The following is a 17,979-nucleotide window of genomic DNA, read 5'->3' on the forward strand; positions in this document are numbered from 1 at the left end:
TATTTACAGCACCTACAGATGAGGAGTCATTTGAGGGATTCTCTGGGGATGATAGGTCAATAAGTGAAGAAGAAAAAGGAGACACCATGGATTAGACTAAGATAAGAGATGTGTAAGCTATTTGTGAGGAGCCAACAACTAGTGGTACCTTTACGGGGTTCTCTAGGGGGTGAAGACTGGCAATCAGGGGATCCAACTTGGGGGGACCTAAGTCTTGACAGGAGATGGAGGACTTGGAGGGAAGGACAAGGGAATTCACGTGAAGAGCTGGGAGCAGCTGTGGAAGATAATGATGGGGTGGTGGTCAGTTCATCTTCTAATGATGATTTGTAAATAAAAGTGGGTTCAGGGGTGATGGGTCCTTGCAGAAGGTAAGGTGTTGGTGAGCGTTCGTGTGTTGGATGCTGTGTATTGGGAAAGATTCCTGTAGACTTGTTGCTGCCTGTTTCATGTTCGGCGTTGGTTTTGGATCTGCAGTTTGGATCTCCTGATCATTTGCATGTTATTGACCCAGATTGGCTTCTCGTGAATGTGGACTTCTCCCCTCCTGGACCTGGACCGGTTTGACTGAAGACACTGCTTCTGCGGACACTGGAGCAATGCTGTTTCGGATTTCTCCCACTTCAACCCTGGACTTTGGCTGACAACGCTTCTCTTCCTGCGGCCCCTCCTTTTTGTTAACCATTTGTGTACTGTGCTTTTTTGTTTTGCCTCAGAGTGCTTGGTTTGATTCGTTTCTTCTGCATCCAGGTAATCTGGATTATATTTCTATTAACCTTTTTGGACCAGGTCTGGTTTGTTTCTTGAGTTTTGACCAGTGGCACTGCATTTAAGTATCCATTTTTTGCTTTAGTGAGAAGTATATTTCCAGAGAGTATTTATTTAAAATTTGTATGTATCAACAAATCATTATTTTAAGTACCACTTTGGAGCCAACCTTTTCTTTCCCTCACCTTTATTTTTTCATTGATTCCTTGATATCACCACTCCTTTCCCCTGCTTCCTTATATAGATTACGGCATTATAATTCATCATATGTTGCCTTACACCTGTCAGATCAAGGTTTCTCTTGGGCAGCCCAGGCTCATCAGGTTCCTACAGATATAATGTGGAAGGTTGACATTTCTGTCCTCTTTCCTTGAAGGACTGAGTCCTGTGAGTAACCTCTGAAGATGTCTTTACAATTTTCATTAAAATCACAGTTTAGACCAACCTGTGGATTGTGCAGTTCTCTTGTGAGTATATGGCAAGATGTTGGGGAATATTTCAGGTGTGTTTTTGTTTTGTTTTGAATCACAAACAGAAGAAATTTCTGTGAAGTCCAGTGGGGAGAAACATCCTGGGTATTCCAAAGCAAATTTCCATTAAAAACTTAATGAACACTATGCATTTCCCATTTTCTTTCACTCCCCAAATCTCTCCCTTGTTTACTTCTTTCAAAAGTAATGATGGCTATATTAGGAAAAGGAGATTTAATTGCAAGACCCTTTGCAAAGCTGGGAGACTGATTTTCTTGAAATAGAAGGGTTACAATTCCCTACATGGGTACGTTCATCTGAAAAATCAATACGGAACAAACTTGTCTAATTAGTGTAAGATATTCTGTAAAATCAGAAGTCAGATTAGATTTGCTTAAGCATCAAATGGAAACATTAATGTTGGCAAAAATCAATATGTTACCCACATGGTGCAACGAAATTTCACGTCCGTGCTTCATCAGGAACAGGAACATCGTCTTGAATACATTTCTATATAAATTGCTTCCCATTTCCTGCACTAGAGAGATGCAAATATAATTCAATAGGGAAATAATGCATAGCAATTTTTCTTGTTCACTGTTTTGAAGTTAAACAAACGTGAACATTGCCCTTAAATATTTTAATGCTTTAAATATACTCTCAAAAAGAAATTTTAGAACACATTCATTTTCCTAAGAAGATTTAGAGGGATCACTGCTACAAATAAAATAAATGTACCTTGTCTGGGAGGATGACGTCATATTTAACCATAGCGAATGGGATTTTGACAGTAGTCTACGCACTTGCTGGTCGTATTAAGCCAGATGGCACAGAAAGAGAGATGCAAAGGAAACAATGGACATGCACCTAGCTGGGATTGCATGAATTTATATATAATATGATGCAACAAATTTTATTTTATGCAATCATCCAAATGCTTATTTGTTCCTTTGTGCTTAGATGGGCTTTTCTCTGTGGTTCTACACTTAAAAAGATCTGAGACCTGAGAGAAAGAATGCATTTCACCACAGTATTATTTAATCAGGGCCCTTCCACACAGCTCTATATCCCAGAATAGCAAGGCAGAAAATCCCACATTATCTGAGTATGGACTCAAATAACCCAGTTCAAAGCAGATATTGTGGGATTTTCTGCCTTGATATTCTGGGTTATATGGCTGTGTAGGAGGGTCCTCAGCACTCATCAGACCTTCTAGGGCCCTTCCACACAGCCCTATAACCCAGAATATCAAGGCAGAAAATCCCACAATATCTGCTTGAACTGGGTTATCTGAATCCACATGTCATATATTCCTGTTCAAAGCAGAAAATGTGGAATTTAATTCAGCTGTGTGGAAGGGCCCCCTGTCAACCTGCACATTTTTATTCAGAGTCAGGAGCATATTGTCTTTAAAGATGCTTGTTTAAAGATGGAAAGCTTCATCATCATTTCCTTCATAAAGAGAACAAAGCTTCTGTGTCTTTGTTCACTGTAGTATATGTAACAGGGGCCAGCCAGAAAGGAGCATTTCTTCCCTGTAAGAAGGCAGCAAAGATAAGATTGTGTGTTTTCTCCTGTTCTCTTTGTATTTTCTCCCAGAAGTTGGACTGGTTACTTTTTGAGACCTCTGCTTCAAGAATCTTTCAGACAACATTCTCATGGATTAGTACTCCAAAAACCTTTTTATGCTCTGCCCTTTCTCCTATCTTGTCTCATCATCCTATCTACCCACTAGTTGTCCTGTAGGAAGGATGCTTGTTACTCTTAGTGTTGATATTGTTCATGAGAATTGTATTAATATATTTTGTGACTTCAAAACTACCTTTTAAAGGGTTTGTATCCTCAGAGAATGAAATATCAATAATTATAATAAATAAATAGACACATTAATATAATGCCCAAGAATGAAAACACTGAACTGGAGAGGACCTAACAAAAAAAGCAGATATTGTTGGGAAGGTAAAATACATTCGGGGATAGAAAATTGAGTGACTATGCAAAACATGTTTCTGATTATGAAAACATGCAGGCATTGATGGCATCCAATCTTGGCATACCTCACTCCTCTTCTCCCCATCACTTGATTCCATGGCTGCCATTGAACATCTTATACAGTGCAGTTTTCAGCAAATTAAAGAAACCCATCATTTGACATTTCTCAGGAGCCCAGAAGTTGATATTGAAATTTCTGGTTTTTCTTTCCAATGACAATGCTCACACATCATATCCCAGTCATTTCAGGGATAGATCTTAATAAAGGTTTGTCGTAAAACAAAATAATGAGGTATACTAAGGGAAGCTGACATTGAGATAAACATTGAAAACAACAAATACGAATGCATTCAATGGAACTGGTGATTTGTTTCTGTGAGTAGCCTTCTCACTGTAATTTAAGCACATTACCTAGTGATTGCTTTGGCATAATGCTGAATCAGTGCTTAATGGCCAATTCCATGTCATTCTTAAGGGCATCAGATATACTCTTATGGCAGCCATAAGAAAGCTAATTATTATAGTGCTGTGTCCACTCAGGGAGCAACTTGACTTGTTGAAAAATATCCTGCATTTGCAACAGTTAAAGAATGACATTTCAAACAATCAAATGTAAGACTGCACTGCATTTACACTCATATAATCTGGGGTAGAAGAACAGGGCTTAGGAGAGTGAGAAATAATGTGAGTTTTCTTGACTGCTCCCTGCCACCCAAATTTTCTTGCAAGGGGAGGGGGAATTGGGAAGAATTGTCTTCTTAGTGTGGTGTTCAGTGGCCTTCCATTTCCAAAGGAAAAAGAGAATTTAACCATAATTCCCATCCCACCTTGAAATCCAACAGTTCCACTCCACCTTAAAACCCAGCAGTGCCTATCGCACTTTAACATACCTGATTTTAACTGTTTATATGTGCAAGAAATGCAGTAGAGGTGATTCCGCCCCAACTTCACAATCTATACCTTTTAAAGACGAGATCCCATGGCCAACCCTCAGAAGCAGTCCTGCTTTGTTTGATGAGCTCTGTAGGATTCCATCTTTAAAACAAATAGAACCAATAAGAAAACAATTTCCCCACTTTCCCTCCTTTGTGGGATAAGGTCCTTATTCATTTATATTAAAATTATATTAAAATATAGCTATCCGCAATACTGATACTGCATATGATTCTGTCATTTCTTAATACTACAATCTACTGCTGTAAATTACTTATTAATTGGCACAAAGCCTGTAATATCTAGGCTCAGCAGTTTTACAAAGAAAAAGGAGGAACTCAAGTTCCCAGAATGACTTCCACATCTACCTCCATTTACCAACTAAATAATGCAATACAGGGATGGGCAATAATTGACATGCAAATAGGAGAAATGGAAATTTCCTATTCATGCCTTCTTTTAAAATGCCTTTGAAAAATCACTGTATCACTGAGTTTTAGAGATGATATGCTGTTATATGATTTCCATGTAATCCTTGCTGAAGGGGTGAAATAGAATATAACCTAGCATTCAGGAGCTATACCAGAAAAAACAGGCAATTTTCCCCTTAGAAGAGACAATCTTCATAGCAAGAAGATAGTACTGGCCTCATCAGTCATGTCAACTAGTGGGAGGCATTGCAAGCTGAAGAAACATAGCCAAACTCTCCCCAAATTGGTTCAGAATGATCCATGCCCTTTATAATGATAAAAAGTGCAGGAGAAATTGAATCATTTTCTGCACTAATTGGAGTCTTTGAAAATAACCCTACTTCTCCACCACCTTCTCCATCCCTGCATACAGTCCTCTGTTTGCCTGGAGGATTCATAGAATCATAGTGGTGGAGGAAACCATAAGGATCATCTAGTCCAACTCCATTCTGCCATAAAGGAATATACAATCAAAACTTCAAGAGAAGGAAATCACCACACTCTAAAGCAGCATATTCCACGCTCAAGCGATTCTTAGCACCAGAAAGCTTTTCCAAATATTTAGGTGGAATCATTTTAGTTTGAATCCATTTCTATGTGACTTGATCTTTGAAACAGCAAAAAACAAGATTGCTTTCTAACATGGTTATCACATAATTGATTTTTTATAGTTTCAAACTGTTTTATAGTTTCAAACATACCTTGGGAAGTATGACTTGGCCACGGTGGTCCATGCTTTGGTTACATCCCGTTTAGATTACTGCAACGCTCTCTACATGGAGCTGCCTCTGAAGACTGCCCGGAAGCTGCAGCTAGTCCAACGCTTGGCAGCCAGATTTCTAACGGGTGATGGGTACAGGGAGCATACAACCCCTCTGTTATGCCAGCTCCACTGACTACCGATTAGCTTCCGAGCACAATTCAAAGTGCTGGTTGACCTATAAAGCCCTAAACTACTCTGGCCCTGTTTACCTGTCCGAACGGATTCTCCCCTATGAACCATCGAGGTCTTTAAGATCTTCCGGGGGGGGGGGTGCTCTCTCACTGTCACAATCGCGGTTGGTGGGGACGAGAGACAGGGCCTTCTCGATGGTGGCTCCCCGGCTTTGGAACTCCCTCCCACAGGAGATTAGAACTGCTCCCTCCCTCCTGACGTTCAGGAAGCTAACAAAGTCTTGGCTATGGAATGCTGCCTTTGATAACTGAATCAACCTTGGTCCACATGGAAGGAGAATGAATAACTGTGAATTATGACCAGGAATGTTTTGACGACATGGCTATGTAAGTGTGATGATGACGATGTTGTATTGTAATATGTTTTTAATTGTGTAATGATGATGCATTGTGTGGGTTGTATTTTTGTATATGAACACATGTTGTGAACCGGATCTGAGTCCCTCTTGTAGGTGAGAAGATCGGTATAGAAAACTTTTAAATAAATAAATAAATTTTATTATGAATTTTATTATGTGATTTAACCTGTTTTAAATGATGCATTTATGTGTGTTTGGGATCTAATTGTTACCAGTTTGTATGCCACCTGAGTCACCTTCAGGCTGAAAAGGGTGGGATAAAAGTGTAGTAAATAAAATAAATAAATAAATAAATCCCATCTCAACCTTTTCTCCTTCAGGCTAAACATACCCAGCTTTTTGAGCCACTTCTCAAAGGACTTCGCTTCTTGAATCTATATTCCAAAGAAGTAAATTTCCATTTAACAGGAGCAGCAAAAGCAGTATATTCCAAGCAACAGTGCATTAAAAGAAGAGTGCTCCCCCCCCACACACACACACATATTCAAACACACTCTCTTCCAACACCATAGTTATATTATAATAACATATGGTAACATAAAGATCTCTATACACTAGATTTGTGTGCAGAATTTGTTTCTCCCATTTCCTTCATCTTTTGTTGTTTTGGGAGCATAGAACATGTAGGCCCCTCCTGATACAAATATCAGCTCGACAAAAAAGCAAGCAGGAGTGGGTCCCAGCTCCTGGCCTGCTTTTTAGCATCATAGAGTAAGAGGTGCACAGCTGAAAGCACTGGCAGGCATAGGCGCTTTCTGGGCCTGCACACCACACATGCACTCTCCTTGGAAAGAGAGGTGCTCAGCTCCAGGCACTGGCAGGGGTGGGCACTCCTGCATGCCACACATGGTCTCTCCTTGGAAAGATTGAGTGTGTATGGCATGTAAGCCCAGAAAGCACCCATGCCTGTCACTGTCTGCAGCCAAGCGCCTCCTCTAGAGTAGACACAGAAGGTAAGAAGCCTCCTTTAAAAAGTGCCAGGAAGGAGAGCCTGGTTGGAAGGCTCTCCTTCCCCCTCCTCCCATAATGGGCCAATAGAAAACAGATCTTTCAGCACCGAAGAGTGAAAACAGAGGCTCCCAAAACTGGACCAGGGCCTCCCTGAAAACCGGGACATGAAATGCACCAAGGTTTAGCCTAAATGCACAACCATACTATGCATCCTTCCTCCTGGTGTTCTGTTACTCACCACACCATAGTGTACAGGAAGTGAGGAAGGGAAATGTATCTCAGCCCTTGATCCTGCATGCCTTATTATTTTATTTATTTATTTATTTATTTATTTATTTATTTGACTTGTATACCGCTACTCCCAATTTGGCTCAAAGCGGTTTACAGCAGTAGATTAAAACAATACAATTAACTTTAAAATACAATAAAAACAAGAACAGACATAGTCCTGAGTTATTCACCCATCGAAAGCTTGTCGGAAAGGTTTTACAGGCTTTCCGAAAAGCAAGTAGGTCTATACTATTACTATAACCATTAGCATATATGTAAAGATATTTGACAAAGTACAAGAACTGTCAGAATGAATTTGGGGCACAGAATAGGGAGAACTAGTGGGACTGAGAGCAAAGAAGTTTTGAATTCTTGAATTCTTCTCTAGATCAGATAAGCTGTCAGATATCAGATAAGCTAGATATTGAAGACAATGTTGAGCCACAAAGATTTTCTCTCTTTTCAAAGATATATCCCCTAGAAAGCAAGTCTGCAGATTAAGTCATGCATATCTTATATTGATCTATCACTAAACAAAGCTAGCTAAATGCAAGATATTACTGTAAGTGAGGAAAATCATGTGCTATGACACACAGGCATCTTTCATTAATTTGGTGCTTGTAAATCTCATCCTACACTTGAAGAAAGCTTTTAAGAACTCTAACATTTTTCCCTAGCAAATGCAAGACAAGTGTGTCACAATGTGTAGGGCTGAAGCATGCTACAAAGATCCAAATCTAGTAAATGATAATGTGTTTTGGAGAATCCTGGGCCAAAAGAAAAATAAATAAATAAATCTTGTAAATTAAAATAAGAAGCTGCTGGATTGAAATGACATTTGTACTACAGGACCAAACTAAAAGACAAATTTTCATATATTTATTTATGCATTTCTTGATTTATTTCATAAGAAAAAATACCACACCTATTGTTACTTTATTGTGTAAAACTCATGGCAAGTGAGTAAAGCAACCAAAAATACAATTATATCCTGAACTGCAAGAAAAAACCCCACAATAGAACAAATACAGAAACAGGCATAATGGATAAAACACAGCCATCTGTTTTTTAAATCAACAACAACCAAACTTTCATCTATCTCAGTCATGGGCAAACTTTGACCCTTCAGGTGTTTTGGACTTCATCTCTCAAAATTAACAGCCAGTAGGCTGTTAAGAATTGTGGGAGTTGATGTCCAAAACACTTAGAGGGCTGAAGTTTGCCCATTCCTGGTCTATCTTATAAACATCTGGCTGAAATGCAAGATTTTCCCCATCTGTCCAAATGCTACAGGAGAGGGGAGGAACAGAGACCAAGAGAGTAACTGGAGTTTGACCTTCTCGTTCTACCCTGTGCAACTCCAACCATGCCATAGTAAAGGATGGGAGAATTAGGACTGGGTTATATATTAGCACCTTCCTTTATTTCTTCTCCCTTGGTTGGGTCATGTGTTAAATATTCAGCATCACTTTTTGTCCCCTGCTTCAACTCTCATCCAGCCTTCATGCTTCCAGAATTAGAGCAAAAAAGGATGCCAAGGTGACTTATGCCCAGGGCAGTGAGATATATGGTATAAGTAATTGATATCGTGATGCTACATGAATCAAGTTGAAATTCAGTTGTCTCAGATATTGTCTTAAAAGCAGTGGTAACAGTGACAGAGCCCCAAATGCTAGGAAATACACTAAGCCTGAGAACTTTGTGCTGAAAACAAATTACAGCCTTAATTATCCATTATAACTGATTGGTACTATGAGCGTACACATCATTTACACATTGGGCATGAACTACAGCTTCAACCTGAACTTCCTCAGTTTTCTAGAGTTTGACCTCCAAAAAAAGCCACTTTCCCAAGCTTTGGCTTTCGGTTCCTGGGCATTTTTTTAATCTTTGCCTTTTAATTACTTCTTGAATCATTTGAGTGGACTTTTTAAATGAATTTTAAAACAATTCATCTCATAGCATTCCTGATAATTATAACCTGAATCAGGACAGACACATGAAGCCTGTTTTGGGCCTATGTGAATAGAAGCAGGAAAACAAATGTGATGCTTTCAACATTAATAGCCAAATGAACAATGGAGTCCATTTAGTTGTAGTCTGGGGTAGACAGGACAGACAAATAAAGTCTGATTTGAATCTGTGTGAATGGATGCTGAAAAGCAAATATGATGCTTTCAAGAAGATAATGGTAAAGATAGTTCTTGGTGCAGTTCATTTCAAAAGTTGGGTCCAATCTAGCTGGAGAGGAAAAGCTTCTTTCATTTATAGTTTCATATAATCAGGCTGTTTTTCTTGCTGCTCTTCCATGCTGAGGCTGTCATGATAACTTTGGCATGATTTGTGATTTTTGCCCTGGAGTGGTGCGTGACTGATGAGATGCACAAGGAAGACCTTTGGAAATATCCACAAGTTGCCAAGGCAATTGATTGTAAACAGCTTAACAGAAGTCCTCCAACAACACACTTCACTGGCTATTATTCTAATAAGTCTTTGTGACTCAGAGACTTGAATGTATCGCAGCTTCCCATCGCCACCATATTGCCAGTGAGCAGGGCAATTAAATCTGTGTTGAATTCTTGATAGCTTCAATATTTTCTTGCCCTTAGCATAGCCTTGTTCATTCGTTCAGTCGTCTCCGACTCTTCGTGACCTCATGGACCAGCCTACGCCAGAGCTCCCTGTCAGCCGTTACCACCCCCAGCTCCCTCAAGGTCAGTCCAGTCACTTCAGGGATGCCATCCATCCATCTTGCCCTTGGTCGGCCCCTCTTCCTTTTGCCTTCCACTTTCCCCAGCATTATTGTCTTCTCTAGGCTTTGCTGTCTCCTCATGATGTGGCCAAAGTACTTCAACTTTGTCTCTAGTATCTTTCCCTCCAGTGAGAAGTCAGGCTTTATTTCCTGGAGGATGGACTGGTTGGATCTTCTCGCAGTCCAAGGCACTCTCAGCACTTTCCTCCAACACCACAGCTCAAAAGCATCGATCTTCCTTCGCTCAGCCTTCCCTAAGGTCCAGCTCTCACATCCGTAGGTTACTACAGGGAATACCATGGCTTTGACTAGGCGGATCTTTGTTGCCAGTCTGATGTCTCTACTCTTCACTATTTTATCGAGACTGGACATTGCTCTCCTCCCAAGAAGTAAGCGTCTCCTGATTTCCTGACCACAGTCTGCATCTGCAGTAATCTTTGCACCTAGAAATACAAAGTCTGTCACGGCCTCCACGGTTTCTCCCTCTATTTTCCAGTTGTCAATCATTCTTGTTGCCATAATCTTGGTTTTTTTGACGTTTAGCTGCAACCCGGCTTTTGCGCTTTCTTCTTTCACCTTGATTAGAAGGCTCCTCAGCTCCTCCTCGCTTTCGGCCATCAGAGTGGTGTCATCTGCATATCTGAGGTTGTTAATGTTTCTTCCAGCAATTTTCACCCCAGCTTTGCATTCATCCAGCCCCGCACATCGCATGATGTGTTCTGCATACAAGTTAAAGAGGTTGGGTGAGAGTATGCAGCCTTGCCGTACGCCTTTCCCAATCTTGAACCAGTCTGTTGTTCCGTGGTCAGTTCTGACTGTTGCTACTTGGTCCTTGTACAGATTCCTCAGGAGAGAGACAAGGTGGCTTGGGATGCCCATCCCACCAAGAACTTGCCACAATGTATTATGATCCACACAGTCAAAGGCTTTAGAATAGTCAATGAAGCAGAAGTAGATGTTTTTCTGAAACTCCCTGCCTTTCTCCATTATCCAGCGGATATTGGCAATCTGGTCTCTCGTTCCTCTGCCTTTTCTAAACCCAGCTTGAACATCTGGCAACTCTCGCTCCATGTATTGCTGGAGTCTTCCTTGCAGGATCTTGAGCATTACCTTACTGGCATGAGAAATAAGGGCCACTGTACGGAAGTTTGAGCAGTCTTTCGCATTTCCCTTTTTTGGTATGGGGATATAAGTTGATTTTTTCCAGTCTGATGGCCATTCTTGTGTTTTCCATATTTGCTGGCATATGGCATGCATCACCTTGACAGCATCATCTTTTAAGATTTTAAACAGTTCAGCTGGGATCCCATCATCTCCTGCTGCCTTGTTGTTAGCAATGCTTCTTAAGGCCCATTCAACCTCACTCCTCAGGATGTCTGGTTCTAATTCATTCACCACACCGTCAAAGCTATCCTCGATATTGTTATCCTTCCTATACAGATCTTCTGTATAGTCTCGCCACCTTCTCTTGATCTCTTCAGCTTCTGTTAGGTCCCTGCCATCTTTGTTTCTTATCATACCAATTTTTGCCTGAAATTTACCTCCAATGTTTCTAATTTTCTGGAAGAGGTCTCTTGTCCTTCCTATTCTGTTGTCTTCTTCCACTTCCATGCATTGCTTATTTAAAAATAGTTCCTTATCTCTTCTGGCTAACCTCTGGAATTGCGCATTTAACTGGGCATATCTCCCCTTTTCACTGTTTCCTTTTGCTTTCCTCCTTTCTTGGGCTACTTCCAGTTCTCTCAGCAGACAACCATTTTGCCTTCTTGGTTTTCTTTTTCTTTGGAACGTACTTTGTTGCCGCCTCCTGAACAATGTCGCGGACTTCTGTCCATAGTTCTTCTGGGACTCTGTTTACTAAATCTAGTCCTTCAAATCTGTTCTTCACTTCCACTGTATATTCGCTAGGAATGTTAGTGAGATCATATCTAACTGGTCTGTGTATTTTCCCTGATCTCTTTAGTTTTATTCTAAATTGGGCAATAAGAAGTTCGTGATCTGAGCTACAGTCAGCCCCAGGTCTTGTTTTCACCGACTGGATGGATGTCCGCCACCTTTGGCTGCAAAGGATGTAGTCAATCTGATTTCGGTGTTGACCATCTGGTGAGGTCCATGTATAAAGCCGTCTTTTAGGTTGTTGGAAGAGAGTATTCGTTATACACAGCGAGTTTTCCTGGCAGAATTCTATCAGCCTGCGTCCCGCTTCATTTTGTTCTCCCAGACCATGCTTGCCTGTGATCCCAGTTGTCACTTGACTTCCCACCTTGGCATTCCAGTCTCCTGTAATGAAAATAATGTCTCTTTTTGGTGTATTATCCAGTAGGTCCTGCAGATCCTCATAGAACTGATCTACTTCTGCTTCTTCAGCAGCTGTGGTTGGGGCGTATATTTGGATCACTGTGATGTTGAAAGGCTTTCCTTGCACTCGCACTCGAATTGAGATCATTAGCATAGCCTTGATGTCACTCAAATCACTGGGGTGAACACAACAGAATAACCACAAATGCACGCTTACCCCTCTGGCCATCAAAGCTTCCTCCTCCTCCTTCTCTGTCTGTCTGTCTGTTTGTTTGTCTCACACACAATCTACTACTGTAAATTAAAGGAATTAAAATCCAGTATAGATGTATGTAGAAATGCAGAGGTGCAAAGATCTCAAACAGAATTGATTTACAATGTTTACATGCTTTTCTCTTGTGGTTGTACTGTTTATTTGTTCTATTGACTCTCTAAAAGAGGATACCATGAACTATCTATCTCTTTACAAAACAATGGCTCTGCATCATGCCAATGGTTAAGCAGGCCAAGTGAAAAGATTTTTCAAACTACCAAGAGAAATAAGTATGAGAAATTATGACCACTAGATAGAAAAGTGACTATCCCCTCCATTTCCAAAAAAAAAAAAAAATCTGACTGGAATCTGACAGGAAGAAATGAATGAGTGCTTTATTCTGTTTTACAATTTACTGCCCCTATCACTTGGTATCAGAGGGAGTTCAACATTTCTTGGAAATCTGCAAAGCTGCTAACAACCATATTTATATTTCTTGGGTATATATGGATTAGCAAGCACTGTAGCTCTGTTGGTTTTGCATCTCTCTATAAAATCAATGCTGTTAAAAAGATTTAGTTAAATTCTCTGGTCATTTTCAAAGTGTATAATTCGTACTTCTCCCTTACATTCATTTCAAGGAAGTTTGTCATCTCCCATAGCCTATTCCAATTATCATTATTTTTAGAAATCTTTCACCAACGACTGTCTTCCATTATCCTCCTTTAACAGTACAGCTTTACAATTCACCAACAGAAATGCCCAGCAGATCTAGGCTTCATTTTCTTTTAAGCAAACAGAGTACTCTCTATGCACATATGGTTAAGCTGCTTGATGGTTCAACAAATAAAGCACAGGTCTTCATTCTTCAAAGAGGTCACAGCTCAGCAATCCATTTCAGTTTTCAAATGAGCCTTTATTTTCTGTCCTTATTGGCTTCATGAATCAGTCAATGCAAGTCATCATTTGGTAAGTGGGATCCTGGTAACTACAGCATGACCTCTGCAGGAATTGTTGCCTAATGAAGTTCTTGTGCCCATTAACCAAGCTTCTTCCCTTCTGGCCTTCTCAGATGTGAGAAAAGACACATTTCCCAGAAAGACTCCCCCCCCCCCCCCCAAAAAAAAATGCCACTTCTACATTTTCTAAGGGATGAACTAAACGCTTGCCATAAAATCATTTCTATGTATATTTCAGTTTGGTGAGTTTGATTATAATAATTAATTTGTTCCTATTAATGTTTCTGATTTTGTATGAGCAATTGCCCCATGGAAGAATAGTTGTGTGTCTAGAATATACATGTGAGAAAACTAGGCAATAGCAAACTAATGATGCACATAGAGATCATTGTTCTCGGGGTTTTCAAAAGTGCAGAAGCAGCTGATAGTTCCCAGATAAGGGGGCAGTGCAATTTGGGGTTTAGTTCCAACTGAACAGGGTCTTTGAGTTAAACTGAAATGGAGGCACTAATCCACCTTAGTGGAAGCTGCACAATGTGCAGTGTGTCCATGGTTCCAAATACAAAAAAATGCTCAAATTCCTATTTTAAAAGGTGTATGGTGTCAGCAAGCCCCACCAGCTGCCCTTTTCTGTTTCAAAAAGAAGCCTTGCCACCTTGAAAGCAAAACCGTGCAGCCAACATGATCCCCACCATGAGTTCAAATGTACAGAAGTATGCACATTTGAAAAAGTGCTGGGTTGAATCAGCAGGTTCATTATACATATATAATTTGTCTGAAAAAAGCAGCCTATATAAATAGCTATGTAAAAGGACCATTCAGGGTTTGCTGCCTGATGTTCCTACTTTCTCCCTCCCAAGTATGTTCACAACATATCCTTTGGATGTGTAGAAAGAACAGTTTGATGAAGACTCAGAATTTGGCACCAGAGTTCTCCCCTTTGCATTTTTTTAAAGGTGGAACTTGGAACAATGTTTTGAAGGTTCTAGCAGCTATTCTCCCCTCAAGAATACTCTCTTCCTTTCTTTTATTTTCTCTTCTCTGCTCAAGTTAGTATTCAGTGGATACTGAACACACTCAGAACTTTAAAGATTTTTTTCTCCCTTGCAATTTTTTCCCTGAGGAGTTTTTTTAATGCAAATCTTAGACATTCTCTGCAAGTCTCCAAATTTCATGAAAGTCTTCAAATGAGCATGTCTGCAAGACAAGGCTTTCTTTCTGGACATGTTTATAACAACATGCACATTTCTGCAGGGAGTTATTGAAAAGTGATAAATCCTGAAATACACTTGCTAATTACAGCAGTTGCTAAGATGAGTGAAAAGAACAGGTTAGCTTTCTACATCCATGTTTTTATCTCCACTGGAAGCAGGATTTTTGTTTCGTCTTGGTAACTGCTGTTGGACATTAATTACCCATTGAAGACCAAGCCATGCTTTGGATAGCATGAAAACAGATGTTTCCCAAAACTGTTGCTTGAAAAAAAATCTTCCCATCAGTTACTGTGGAGTTCAGAGGTATTCTATGAGTATAAAGAGACAAGGCAGTTGAAAAATGGTGAGAGATAGTGTTAATATCCCTGCTACTTCTTCAATCTTGTGAGCCTAAACACCACTTTGCTACTGGAGTGTATGTTCTTGCAGATCAAGAGATCTGTTGTAGTTCATCAAATATCTGTAAGTTCAAACATATTACAAGCAGAATTTGGAAGTAACTAATTGGTATTATTATGTGTCTTCAAGCCACTTCTGACTTGGTAATCCAAATATGAACCTTTTTTCCCCCTATAAGATGGGCTTTCTCAATGAGTATTCTATGAATGGTGGCACAATCAATTAGAGATATAATGAAACCTCTTAGCAGGTTTTATTCAAAAGAGGCTTCCTTTTGCTTTTTTTTTTTTTTTTGAGAGAGAGAGAGAGAGAGAGATAAAGAGAGATAGTGTGACTTGATCAAGGTTATCCAGTGAGTTTCCACGGTCAAATGGAGACTCAAACATTGGTCTCAAGAGCTCTAATCTGATACTAAAAGCACTACACCACGTTGGCTCTCATGTAGCCTGCAGATAACACTGTTCCCAGCCATTCAAACTAATCACACTACTTTCTCTCTTCCTCTCTCTCCCTTATACACATATAGACAAAATTATATACCACATTCCTTTCAGAAAGCCATGGCCTGTTTAAAACTGCTATTTTCCTATCAGTAATGTACATATTTCCCTGCAACAACAAAGATCACAGCCTCTCCTTTAAATCACTGCCATATCAATTTGTTCTATTCATCAACCAAAACATAGTATGCCAAAATTTAGCTAATTTCACAAGGCAATTTGTGCATTTTTTGTCAGCTCCATTCATTTTAAACTAATGTTGAACCTTCAATTAGAATGCATTTGGGATCAAATGAATTGCATGGAAACACAGTGCCATTATATATTTCAATTGCCTTTAATTACATTTTAGAAGTTCTTGCCTTTCTTTTAGACATACTTTTTACTGTTTATAGCTTGGGAAAAATAAAGACCCAAGTCTCAAATAGTTTGCAAAGGAAAGGCCAAAATTCAAGATATGTATCATCCAAAGTTGAAGCTAAAATATAAGTTTCTGTCTTCACCATCTGCTTGTTCATTGATGTTTTTCCCCCCTCTATAAGATGGGCTTTCTCAACTAGTATTCTATGAATGGTGGAGTGAACAATTCGAGATATAATGAAACCTCTCTAAAGATGCCATCTAGTGGTGTGTTATCACACTTGCAAGGCTGAATTTTTCATTCAGCAAACCCGCAGTTGCTGGACATTCTCAATGATAGCAGTACATGTCCCATTCAGAATTGCACGTAGCTATCTACTGCACAGAGTGTGGTGGATTCATTCAGCTTTACACAGAGCTATTTCAAGGAGGTGCAAAATATCTGTGGAAAAAGAGAAAAGGTTGTGTAAACACAAAGCAGTATGATGATTTCAGAAACATTAATGCAGGCAACAGCACTATTGACATTACATTGTAAAATTTCATTAAATCCAGTCTTTGATCGGCATACTTGTGTATTTGGTTTAAGAGGATGTTTGGGCTGTGGTTTCATCTCCCTACTGTGAAATGCAGGAAACTTTAATAGTTATGCTTCAGCACAACGTCCTATTGGTCACCTGCTAAAATGTTGTTGTTGATGATGATGTAATTCATGATAATAATATTGATTATTGAAATATATCTATGCTTTCAGAAGTAACTGAATTCTATTGCAAAGAAAGGACTGAAAGGTAAGAACTCTAAGAGACACACATGTCAAAATTCTATTGTTAGTTCCTGCTACACTTAATGGGATTTATCAACTATATTTATTCACTATATAATAATTGGTTCATTAGGTCTACAGTACCTTAGACTAACCAATGGGGTTTAGGGCAGAGTCTTTACTTGAAAACAATAACAGATTTCCCCATTAATTTGAAGTCCCCAGGTGTTTTGGCCTCCAACTTTCAGAAATCCCAGCGAGTTTACCAGCTGTTAGGATTACTGCGCAACACATTGAAGGCCAAAACATCTGGGGACCCATAGGTTGAGAGCCACTGCTGTATGTAGACAACACCTTGATGGAAAATTGCCCAAGAAGCTCAACTATTTCCATGATTAGAAAATACATGATATTAATGTAGTGATTTCAGGTGAAACTAGACTCTACTACAAAGGATTACAGTGTTATGTAATGGTTTCAGTTTAGGGAGATTATAGTTCAAATCCCCAATTAGCCATATAAACCAACTGAATGGTTTTAGATTCTCTCTTAGGGTTCATCTAAATGTGCCTAATAACAATACAATACTGGCTGTCCCCATGATGTTCTGAAATTTCTGCTGAGTATTATGAGGTCAGTCAGGTTAATCTGGTTTAGCATGCATTGAGAAAAGTCAGAAAATGTTCTGGAGTTTGTCTGAAACTCTGGAGTGACTCCATCACTTCAGAGCAGTGGGAACAGCAAATTAGGTCCAATTCTGACTGGTCCGCTGTGCACTTAGTGCACTACTGGCATCCCCATTTCCCTACATTCATCATCATAGGAAAAAGGTAACTAATGTAGGGGAATGGGAATTCTAGGTTTGTGTTCCTGCTGTTGCCACTCCCAACAACTGCAGCACCTTCTATGAGCTTCTGGCTATTGCAAGCACCCTGTACTGACATCATGATCAGGCAGGAGGAAGGGGCTTGCCCTTGTTCTTCTTCGCATGGGTACCTATGATATTGTTGCCATAAATTAGAGCTGACATGAAGACACATCAAAGCAACAATGAAGGGGACTCATGTCAGAATCAATTATCACTGCAGCTTAATTTAACCACTGATATATGTGTGTGAGATAAGCCAGAAACAAAAGTACACCCAACTGAAGGAAATGATCATTACAACGGATGTTTCCAGTGGAAAATCAGTAGGATGGATTCTTCTCCTGTATATCATCCTATCTAGTAAATGTGGGCTTATAAATAATACTTTTCATAAGATAATATCTGTTCCCGTTACACCAAACATCAATTTCAATATTACCATT

At 39.6% G+C, this 17,979-nt stretch overlaps 2 long non-coding RNA genes across 6 annotated transcripts in view; both read right to left on the reverse strand.

Annotated features, from left to right (window-relative positions):
• Positions 1-1,786, reverse strand: part of LOC132772623 (uncharacterized) — a 32,340-nt gene extending 30,554 nt beyond the window's left edge. The window contains exon 1 of the long non-coding RNA XR_009631246.2: positions 1,685-1,786. This is a non-coding gene — a long non-coding RNA (uncharacterized lncRNA). The remainder of the gene's footprint in view (positions 1-1,684) is intronic.
• An 11,826-nt stretch (positions 1,787-13,612) lies between these two features.
• Positions 13,613-17,979, reverse strand: part of LOC132773473 (uncharacterized) — a 29,401-nt gene continuing 25,034 nt past the window's right edge. For 3 of the 5 annotated variants that reach the window (XR_010909902.1, XR_010909901.1, XR_010909900.1), the window contains one exon: positions 13,614-16,344. This is a non-coding gene — a long non-coding RNA (uncharacterized lncRNA). Of the gene's footprint in view, positions 16,345-17,979 lie in introns of all 5 variants that reach the window. The other 2 variants (XR_010909899.1, XR_010909898.1) reach the window with 1 other exon arrangement.

Source organism: Anolis sagrei, chromosome 4 (genome assembly GCF_037176765.1).
Source record: "Anolis sagrei isolate rAnoSag1 chromosome 4, rAnoSag1.mat, whole genome shotgun sequence".
In the NCBI taxonomy this organism is placed as follows: Eukaryota; Metazoa; Chordata; class Lepidosauria; order Squamata; family Dactyloidae; genus Anolis; species Anolis sagrei.